At 33.3% G+C, this 12,171-nt stretch overlaps 1 non-coding gene across 1 annotated transcript; it reads right to left on the reverse strand.

Moving 5' to 3' along the window:
• Positions 1-837: 837 nt before the first annotated feature.
• On the reverse strand, positions 838-944 carry LOC140444788 (U6 spliceosomal RNA). The gene has a single exon (XR_011951339.1). It is a non-coding gene; the product is annotated as a U6 spliceosomal RNA (small nuclear RNA).
• Positions 945-12,171: the final 11,227 nt, after the last annotated feature.

Below are 12,171 nucleotides of genomic sequence, written 5' to 3' on the forward strand. Positions count from 1 at the left end.
TGATTTTATATCTTCTTGAAGCTGTATGTTGTAGATGGGTAAGTTGGTAAGTATATGCTTCTTTTGCAGCGCTGTCAGCCATCTCATTTTCTTGGATGCCGATTTGAAAAGGCACCCATATTATTGTTATTGAAGTCCCTTAGGATGTGTGGAGATGGATCGATTCTAGTATTTTTTGCACCAGTTGCACTGTTTGCAATGTTGATTGAAAATATTTTATTACAAATCTTTCTAAGGGATCTTATCCGCAGAGCTAAACATTGATGATTGTCAAAAGGGAACTCGAGAGCTTTTGAAATATTAAAGAGTTCTCCTAAAAACACGTTACATTGGTTGGATATTCGGTATTGTCCTAATATTGTATAAACTGTAGTGATAGAACAGCCAACTCTATCTGAGTTTCGGGATGCAACGGTATAAAGCATCTCATCATAGTGGGATGAATTCTCAATATCCTTGAAAGCTTATAGAAAAATGATATTATTTGTTTGTTGCTTATTAATTTTACAGAGGAAAGTATTTATAAAAGGAGGTGTTCTAGACCATGGCGAGGATTCTGATTTTATAGATGCAAGTGTTTGAGATAATTTTGTGTCTTGGGACAAGGGTTGTAGGATCTGTGGGATTGAAAGTATACATCTAGGCGAGTTTATGAGTCCAGATCTTGGCGAAGTCAGAAGATTAAATACAGGGTTAGTCGGATTCGATGAAATTCTGCTAGCATAAGATAGAGGAGGAGTTCATCAGATCCACAATAGAGACTTTCAGCGGGACTGGATCAAAATGTTCCTAAGCATATTCGGAGAGCAGTATTGTGAACAGAGTTTAACGATTGTAAAAAATGTGGAACGCTTCACGATTTTGCGTGTCATCCTTTCGCAGGGGCCTTGCTAATCTTCTCTGTATCGTTCCAATTTTAGTATATGTACCGCCGAAACAAGTACGACAAACTAGTTGAAAAGGATGAAAAGTTTAAATATATAAGATGGTAGATATATGAGACCTCAGCCTTGGAACAAGAAGTCAAAAGTAGAATAGAACATCCCAGAAACATGGTATGAAACTATCCTACAACATGGTATGAAAGCCTGGATAATGACAATTAGGTCGTTACCTAAAAAATTCCATGGACTGACTATGTTAGACATGAAGAAGTTTTAGGACATATAAATAAAGATCGTGAACTTGTAGAACTCGTTAAAAATCAGAAAACATCTTATCTTGGACATATATTTAGACAAGAGAGATATAACTTCCATCAACTAATAATGAAAGGAAAGCTTGGTCCTGTCAGACAACAAATGACCTGGCTGCATAACATCAACGATTGGTCAGGATCAGAGCTCCAAACCCTAACAGGAAAAGCACAGGATAGACACAAATTTGCAGAAGTTATCGCGAACTACCATTAGCGACAGCACCTAAAGAAGAAGGACAAAAGAAGAAAATTCAAGAGTAACAAAAGAAAGAAGGTAAATTTAAAATTCAGTGACTACCGAACAATGAATCTCATGGTATATACTCTTAAAATACTCTTAAGAATAATACGTACCAGTTTTTCATTCTACCCTATTTTTTTATTATTCTTGGTTAAAAATTATTTATATACACGTGAAGATCTTTACGTCTTCATCATAGACTACAACAGACCCTTCTACCTTTTTCTTCTCTCTCTCTTTATAAGCAATTCTGCTTATTCATTGGCGGATTAATACCTATATGGAAGGTTGTCACTCCATCTTTTACGTAATAGTACCATACTTCTTCTGCCGAATGGTGATTTACCTTTTGCTGTTTTGACGACAGGAGTCTCCCCCATTCTATTTATGTGGTTATTCCATTCTTTTTTTTCTATTTTATGTCCATTCATTTATACATTGTACTTTACATTTTCTTCTAATGTCTTCACTTCTCTTTCGATCTCTCAGCGTATTTTCTGTAATTTTTCTCAGTACTCTCATCTCTGCAGTTTCCAGTAGCCTTTGCGTTGTGGCTGTGTCGGGTCTTGTTTCTGAGGCATATATCATTATTGGTCTTACATTGGTTTTATAAATTCTTGACTTCATCTCAGTGTCTGTTTCGCCATATAGTGTTATTAAGGCATCCTTTCACTCTATTTGCTTTTTGAACTTGATCTCTCACTTTTTTGTCCTGGTCTTCATAGCTAGACAGTGTAATTCCCAGGTATTTTATTTCCATTACTTGTTTAATACTGATGCCATCAATTTATATTTTACATGGTTGGTTCTTTGCTGATTACTATTGTTGTAGTTTATAACTACACTACAACTAAATATATATTAAATTCTTTTGCTCTTATGTTAAATCTGTAGACCAGTCTTTGCAGACTACCTTCATCTTGGGCTATCAATATTGCGTCGTGTGCGTAACAGAGTATTTTCATTTCTTTGTTTCCCATTCTGTATCTTCTTCCTTTGTTAACGCTTTTGATGATTTCATCTATAATAATCAAATTGAAAAGCATGGGGCTCAATGAATCCCCTTGTCCTATTCCGCTGCCTATTTCTATAGGTTCTGTAAGTTGTTCATTTATTCTGACTTCCATTTTATTGTTTTGAAAGATGTTTTCGATGGTTTTTATAATATTTAGGAGAACTTCTCTATTATACAGAAGATGGATTACATCTTTGAGACTTACTCTGACTTACGCTTTCTTTAGGTCAATCAGACACAGAAATGCTTATCTATTATACTCTATTGATTTCTAAGTAATTTGCTTTATAACGAATATTGTATCTGTACACAATCTTCCACTACGAAAACCCTGTTGTTCATCTGCTAAACTTATCCTCTGGTTTATTAGCACTTAGTAGTATTTAAAAAGTTTATACCTCTATAGTTTTCTGGCTGTTTTTTATCTCCTTTGAATAGTAGAATTAGTTCGCTCGTTCTCCATTCTTCCAGTATTTTATTGTGTTTTATAATTTTATTAATTAATGTTGTTAATTGTTCTGTCATTACTTCAGTAATTAGTTTGGTATTCCGTCTTTACCTGCTACTTTTCTGTTCTTCAGGTTTTCAAGTATTTTCCGAACTTCCTGTACATTTATATTAAGTTCTTCATTTGCGGTAATTTCTGGTGTTTCCGCTTCTAGTGTCGTTTGTTCTTTCGCTTGTTTTTTAAAGTACTCAATCCACGTATCCTTTTCTATGGGCTTTGATTCTATTAGTTCCTTTACCTCCGTTCTTTGACCTCTTATGAAGCGCCATATTTCCTTTTGCAGACCGTAAGCATCATGTTCCATTTTTTTCGAAAAGCGTTCACAGTGATTATTTTTTATTTTTTTTATAAGTGCATGTGTTTTGTTTCTAATTGTCTTGTAATTATAATATGTCTCTTGTGTTTTGGTTGACATGTATAGGTAAGCTTTTTTCTTCTCTTTACATTTTTATTTTACCACTGTACAAAGCCATGGAGTTCTTCGCCTTGGAAACGATTTATTTTTATTTATATTTCTTTCACCAAGAACTTCCTTGGACAGGATCCTTCAATAGGATAAACATGATAAATTGATAGATTTTTAGAAAGAAAAATCTGAAAGCTGATAGGATTTGGACACCCTAATAGTGTTCATAGAGTGAAGAAGTATACCGTTTTATCGTAGATACTGAATCAAGACGTGATTAAGAGAGTTAACTCATTTGAGATGGAGACGTATAGATTTCTAACGTAAGGATTCTGAAGATCTCATGGGGTATTTGGTATTACGCTGAAGAAATTGAAGTGTTAAAAAGAATACAAAAAAGGTTAAAAGCTCAAAAAAAGGAAAAATACTGCAATATCTTGAAAATGTAATACGTGGAGCAGCTTACCACTCATAATCAAATGAAAAATATCTCTGTTAATGAACGTAAGGAAATTATACAGTTATTTATTTATTTAGCGTATGGACTTTCACAGTACGATAAATATACAAATACAATAATATATACATATATATTAAATATATTATTTAACCACTAAAGATATAATGAATGACACTAAATATTAATGTCCAATTTACATAGCCATTCAATTGCTTCTGAGGAACATTCCGCAAAGTCCTGGAGGTTTCCACGGTAGGCACGATTCAAGCAGTCTGAAACACAATGGCTTATGGTCTGTCTAGATTGTCCGCAATCGCACTGTGGACTTTCTGCACGACCCCACCTGAACAGCGAATCAGCACATTTACCATATCCGGTACGTATACGATTAAGCCTTGCCCAAGTGGACCGGTTCAGATTTGATCCGATGAAACCCTGAGTTGGGGTGGATATCTTAATATAGTCCGATTCTACTGTTGGCATTCATCTTGTCCATTGCCTATGTATATCATAGGAATTACCAATTTTTCGGGCAGATCGTATTGGAGTATTTCTAGATCTCAGTCGCTGGTGCTCTTTTGAGATGTCTAGGATATCTTGATGTATTGGTAATTGTACGTTAGCTACAATTTTCTGGTACTCTCTCACTAATGCTGCTGTACGGCGTAGATCTGGTGGAGCAATATTGCTCAGAGTAGGCAGCCATCTCACTGGCGTTGGTTTTATTGTTCCAGTGGTTATTCTCATGGTTTGGTTAAGTTGGACATCGATTTTGCTTGTATGTGCACTATTTAGCCATACTGGTGCACAATATTCTGCCACTGAAAAAACCAAAGCTAGAGCAGAGGTCCGAAGAGTATCTGCAGAAACACCCTAAGTTGTTCCAGCAAGTTTTGGTATTAAGTTGTTTCTTGTTCTTAGTTTACCGGCTGCGTTTGTAAGATGACTTTTGAAGGTGATTTGAGTGTTCTATCAAGTGTGACGCCTAGATATTTGGGGTTGTTGTTATGTTTGATAGCTGTATCATTTAGAGTTACATTGAGAGTATCGCCCGCAACAGGTTTCAGTTTTGCTTGTGTTAGGACGTAAGCGCCAGTTCTTAAAATAGTTACTTAGTGTAGTTAAGTCCTCGTTTAGAGCTCGTTCTCCTGCTTCTTTACTATTATCTTGGAAGCCAATGGCCAGGTCGTCAGCATAAGCAAATTTTCTCGATTTTGTTTCAGGTATATCTGCTGTATAAAGGTTAAATAATAAAGGAGCTAGCACTGAGCCTTGAGGTAAGCCGTTGTTAAGTTGTCTAACGTTACTCTGTGCATCATTCATATATACCTGAAACAGTCTGTTAGTCAGTAGATTGTTATTATACAGTGATACAAATGGTTACAGCTCAAGGTAACTCTTTAGAACAGCTACTGCGAATACCAGAGTGACAATGATAATTGCCGACTTTGGTAACCGAGATGTCACTTACAGAAGAAAATAGTAGTTTGTCGAATTTATTGCTCTGGTTATTTTTTATTTTCTTATAGAACAAAGGAAGAAGATGAAAGAAAAAATATTACAGAAGGAATAATTTGAAGAGAAAAAAGTAATAGAACAGAAATACCAGAAAAGCCAGAAAAAATAAACGGTATATAAACTAAATGCTAAAAATGTCAGAAAATGCTTTATGAAAGTAATATAAAAAGATAATAGTATATCATTCGGAACTTGTTAAGGAAACACTAAAAAGTAGTAAACAAATCAAACATAAACAATGGGATATAATTACATTAGTAGAAGGAGTAATACAAAGATGGAATGAATTTTTAGATTCGTAGATATAAAATGCTTCTGTTGTAATACCATATACATATTATGTATTTTTTGGAATGTATATTAGTGCGTAATTGTTTCAAGATTGTATATATTATTACAGATAAACATTTTTTTGTTAGTAGTTATAGATTCCAAATAATCCGCATCTTAGGTCTTTCTTTGTTGTCCAACAATCAATGCAAGATGTATATAGCTCGACTTGAAAACTTCGAAATTTACCAAGGGAATAAAGTTATGGTATTTAGCGAGAGTTACACCTAATTTGTATTGTTTTAAAGCCTCTAAAATCCTTAGCTGAAGTTCTCGAAAAAAGAAAAAGTACCGGTGCCCAGCCCAACCGCTGGAAGCGTCTTGGCAGCGGCGACGATCGAGCACCACGTGCTCCGTCACGTGTCGTGGACGCCTTCGTCGGAGAGTGGCGGCGAGGCCGAAGGGCGGGCACGAGGCGGTGTTGGGGGCGGGTACTGGGAAATCGATCAGGAGGATTTTTTGATAAGAGATGATAATTTTGCAGAATGGAAGGGGTAACTACTGAAGGAAAAGTTAAATGTTAGGTGGAAGTTAGAAGTTTAAGATGAAGTTTAATGGAAGTAGAGATATGATAAGGATATAAAAGTATGTGGTGGGCAGGTATTTGTCGCCATAGGCGGTTCTAAAAAATGTTTAAACAGGGAGTTTAGTTATTTTTAAGAGCTGTTTGTTATGTATTAAGTGGGCCGATTATTCTAACACCTACACAAGATTACAGGTTCTGCTAATACTCTGTATACACATTTTATATCATCTAATTCATAAGATAACAATAATTGTAGGGGAGAGTTGCACAAAACCGGGTATAAGTTGAAAAAATCGTCGTATTTGAAATAATTTTGGGAATAATTTTGTAATTTTATAGAAACTTACGAGACTTCTTTAGTTTTATTTGGCATTTTGATATTTTCAAAAAATATTTGTTTACTATCTTAACGAATAAAATATTTAAAAAAGTTTCAAAGTGAGTGAGTGACGTAGCCAGGATTTTATTTCGGGCAGTGTTCACTCGTTTTTTCGTCCTCTTCCCATTCTACAAAGAATTATTTTATTTTTTTTTATTTTTATTTTTATAATTTTTTTATAAGAAGAATACTTTTTTTAATATATCTTTTTGAGTAAGGAGTAATTTCTAATTACCGAAAAAACTTGGGACAGAATGATGACAGTGGTCCTGATATTTTCGTAAGTACCTATTATTAATGAATATGTAGGTATATAAGAAACAGTATTGTAAGAAAACAGGAGACCAACAAATTTGTAAAAATTATAGAGGAATAATGTTACTAAATACAACATATAAAATAATAACATCAATAATAAAAAGGAGGTTATCAACGATCACAAAGAAGACAGTGGAATAGTACCAATGTAGATTTACAGAAGAAAGATATACAGTAGATGCAATACACACAATAAAACAAATAATGGAAAAAGCAAACGAATATAAGTTAGAATTGGAAATGTTATTCATATACTTTAAACAGGCATTTAATTGAATTCAAAGGAAAGGATTAATGATAGCACTTAAAAAATTAAAAATTCCACATAAACTCAGAAAATTAATAGAAATGACAATGAGAACTACAAAAATTAGCATAAAGACATAAAGAAGAGAGACAGAGGAATTCAGTATAAATAAAGGGATGAAACAAGGAGATGCCTTATCAACAACGCTTTTTAATCTAGCCTTAGCATATTACTACGAAATATAAATAGAGGAAATCTAAGAACAAGAGGTGGTCAAATATTCGCATATGCAGACGATATTGCTATTATTGCAAAGAACAGGAAAATAATGAAAGAAATGCTAGAAGAAATAAAAGAGAAAGGGGAGGTAATGGGACTAAGATTAAACCAAGAAAAGACAACAATATTAAGATTAGGGAAAAAGCCAATGAAAGAAAAAATCAAAACGGAAAGTTCTGAGTTTGAAGAAGTAGAATACTTCAAATACCTAGGAGTTACAGTAAGCAAAACCGAAGAAAGAAAATCCGAAATAAAAAAGAAAATATTAACAACGAATAAAGCTTATTTTGCAAACAAAAGATTACTTAAAAGCAAAACACTGACCAAGAAAACTACGATAAACATTTATAACACCATAATTAGGCCAATATTATTATATGCAGGAGAAACAATGACGATGGTCAAAAAAGATGTAGAAGACTTAAGAATAGCAGAGAAATAGAATAATAATAAAGAATAGGAGAGAAAGATTATGAGAACAATACTGGGACCAATCAGAACACAGCAAAATGAATATAGAAGCTGAACAAATGCAGAGATTAAGGATGAACTTAAGGAAGACATCATGACTAAAATAAACAATGCAGAGTTAGATTGCTAGGTCACATTTGGCAAGCAAGAGATGAAGCAGTGACATACTTAATGATAGAATGGAAACCAGGAGGAAAAAAGAGAAGGGGAAGATTAAGATCAAAGTGGCAGCAAGAAATTGAAGAAGACCTCGAAAGGGCAGGAGTCAGAGTCAGTGTCGATAATGAACCACCAAGTCCAGAGGTGAGGACAAACGAAGAAATAAATATTGAGGAGGAAGAGGTAAAGGAAACATTAAGGAAATTAGAAAATGGAAATTTATCTGGAGAGGAAAGAATACCGAACGAACTTCTAAAGTACGGAGGACCAGATCTGTCTAAACAACTGTTAAAAGCAATCGAAAAAATAATAGAAATAAACAGAATTCTTCAAAAATGGAGATCAAGCATCCTAATACCTCTTAGGTAAAGATGAAAACACTTGATGGAAAAACACTATGGAACAAAGCTAGAAGTACAGATATAGATACACAAGATGCAGAATATCAAGCACTGCACTTAATTGGAAGACTATCAATAGAAAGACCACAAAAACGATGGTACGACAGTTTACTAGAGGCAGATTGAAAAATAGACAGAGCCATGTCTAGATAAAAAAGAAGAGATGAAGGAGATGCAAAACCAGGATGGAGTATTTGAAATACAGTCAAAATGTCTTCATTGTTGATAAATCTTTCTTTTAATCTAGAAATTAGATGGTCTGTTGATAATATCTTTAGATAATGTAGAAGCAGAATCAGGAGTTTTTTAAAATTCAATTTTGAATTTTTTTCTTAAATCTTCTAGAGTAGAGATAATATCTTTGGTACATTCAATAGCACTAACGGTAAGAAACACTTTGTAGAGATATAAATAATGAAAGAAGTATGTTTCAGATCTTTTCCCAAACCAAGAGGAAAACTAAGAAAGTGTTTTTTTCTATCGCTAAACATTACGTACTAGCTGTTCCCTGTGACGCTCAATAAACCTAGTTTCGCACAAGCTACAAAGTCGTTTCTTTTTACAATCTCGAATGTGAACTTAAATTGCATCTTTCAGAGTCTTGCTGGCATGAACATTTTTTCAGAAAAAATTAATTACTTGATTGGTAATATTTTATTATTACTTTATTGTTATTATTATTATTTGATTGTTACTATATTTATACTATCTATATTTAAAAGTCTTAAAAATAGAGTTAGTTATGCCCATGTGCTCAATGACCATATAAAACACAATCTAAAAAGTTCAAATACTGTCGAAAACCAGTATCTGGACACTATTTAAAATAGTTTAAGAGACATTACTATCCTATAAAAGAATTTGAAAATCCTCAATATTTGATAATATTTTAGTGGGTGTCAGGACCCTCAGGACACCTCCTCTGACTACGTCGCTGACTTAAACCGGGTACATAGCTAAAAAATGTGGGGCTGTATTGTTTCCAACTATATTTAGGTTTTAATAGGTGTATGAAAGTCATTAAGGGAAAAATAAAAACAAGCAATGGTTAAGATTCGTTTTAATAATGTTCTTAGGAACAAATATCACAAATAAATGATTGGTCGTCGCTGCCACTGCAAGCCTCATAGGACCACTTTTTACAATGTTAACACTTTATCTAAACTTCTTTCGATTTGGAGTTTAAATATAAATCGTTGCAATGGATGCAAGCCTCATCCAAATCATCCTCTTCTGAACTATTTAAATATTCTTTAATCCTTTAGAAACTACTTTTTCTTTTAAAATAGACTGTTTGGAATTTTAATTATGTTTTATATTTAACTTCCTTACAGCCTAAAATTTGTTCTTGTTCTTAAGATCCTCTTCCAGTTCAGTTTTATATGCTGAAGAAGTCAATATTGCTGCTTTACCTTTCTTTCTATTATTAAATGTTGGGTTTCCTGTCGCTTTTGGAATATTAAATATTTCTTTGGGAAAGACCGAAAAACTACAACTTGCAACTCTAGATAACTCATGAGATGTTGAAGGAGTTAACACTGATTCTGAAGATCGCAACTCTTTTGTAATATTTTCAGTGAAAGATTTATTTAACTTTAAATCTGTAGGAGTGTTAGGACAACTTTGATATTTTACTTGGGATATATCTTTAGATTCATTTAATATAGATCCTGGATCTTCTTAACGATTAATTTATCTCTCTGTGATTTTAGATGGGGCGAACATCCAATCTGAAAATACTCCTGGATCACATGGATATATTCCGATTTGTTTTAATCCAACAATCGTAGTTTCATGATTGCTGCTTTCATGAAAGCATCTCCAAAAAGCTTCTTCACCTCATAAATTGTGACTTGCCATCCCGGATTTTGATGCATCCATTTTCTCACATATTCACTATACCAAGTGCTCAATGACACCATAAACGACACATCAAGTGGCTGCAGTCTGTGAGTATAGTACATATTTATTAGTTCTATGCTCTTAGTATGTGCCTCATGAAAAAAGGAGAACAGAATTATCTCCTATGGGATGAGCAAATTATATAAATTTCTTAAATCAATTAATAAAAATATCTCTTTGAATCCAGGCAGAAGGTAATATATCGCAAAACTGCCAAAGAGAATATGATCCGATAATAGAGGATTTGCACGCTTCTGTGAAAATATTAATATCGTTGGCATGTAGGAACCACTTGCACTCAAACCAATCTCTGCAGCAATTAAGGTGACTTTTAAATCGGTATTTTTCGCCAACATTTGCAAAAATTTTTCTACTGCAGTTCGATTAAAACCTATCGCATGTCCAACAGATGATGCTTTAGGTTTTGTCAACCGAAGTTTAAGGTGTCCAACCAAAAACGAGTAGAGCCATGTTTTGCTGGACATTTTTTTTCAGTATTAAAATTATTGTGTTAATAATTTCTTATAGCTAGTTCATATGGAAAGGTCAGTTGAAAGTTAAATCTTTTAGCAAAAGCTATTATAGTTTTGTTGAATTAAGCTGCTATCGTTTTATTGGATTTGCAGTAGTGAAAATCCAACAAAATTGTGCAAAACTTTTAATATTGCCAAGTGTCTGTTATTAATGACCTGCGTACAGTGCAAATCAAGAAGTTTAGACTGAACCGTTAGAGGATGGACAGTTATTCATCTGGCAAGGATTTAGATGATCTTAAAAGCTATAGACGGCATCTTTACTCTATAGCAATTTCAAACTGCTTTAACACATAATTCTACATATATTATATAAAATTTTATTGAGAAAAGACAAAAAACTTATTACAGAACAAAGAGGTTTTAAGCAGGCCGGAAATATATTGTATATATTTTATTTAATTTTATGTATTTACAGATACTTTAACAAAGTTTAGCAATTTCATTGAAAAAATACTAAAATTTGTTGTAAGTGCAAATTTTGGCGAAGTATCTATCAGATCAAGTCGCCAAAAATTAAAATAATATGATTCATTCTTATGGCGGTTTTCCACCAAACGGACAAAACAAAAACAAAACACAAACTCGTGTCGAATAAAACAAAACAGCAATTTTTCGGAAACTGTTTGAAGACTGGTGTATTTGGAAACAGTTCTAGTTTTGTTATTGGAGTCCCGCTTCGAAGCGGTAACATCAAAGGGTTTTGGCGTGTTTTGAAACAGTCAGTTTGTTCTTATTGTTCACTTTATTCTGAATACGATACGAATTTTGTACTAAATTGTGCAGTGGACTACTGAAGATATATGTACCTTAATAGATGCCTTTCGGGAACGTATAGAAATTTGTGGTACCCAAAGGATAGCAATTGTGAAAATAGAATTAAGAAAATGGATTCCTACAAAGGAATTGCCAAATTTTTTGACCCCAACTGGCTAGAATTTAAAAGAAAAATGAGAAAAATTAAAAGCATAATTTCACAATATCAACATAAAAAAAGGAACTATAGAAAATAAAGAAATCTGGTGAAGGACAGAATTTTTCAACCAAGTCTTTTGGTTATAATGCAATAAGTTCTATGGAGTCAAATGTTTATTTGATTATTTTGTGTTATAATTTGCATTTAATATATTTAACTTTTGTATTCGGTTCCTTTATTTAATATATATTATTTGCTTATTCTGCGATATGTGTGATATTGATACTTGCTTTTCTCTTTCTTTCTTTCGTAAATATCCCATTTTAGTTTTTGTGGGATTCAAATATTTAAAAACAGTGGCGCC

Source organism: Diabrotica undecimpunctata, chromosome 6, assembly GCF_040954645.1.
Source record: "Diabrotica undecimpunctata isolate CICGRU chromosome 6, icDiaUnde3, whole genome shotgun sequence".
Taxonomy (NCBI): Eukaryota; Metazoa; Arthropoda; class Insecta; order Coleoptera; family Chrysomelidae; genus Diabrotica; species Diabrotica undecimpunctata.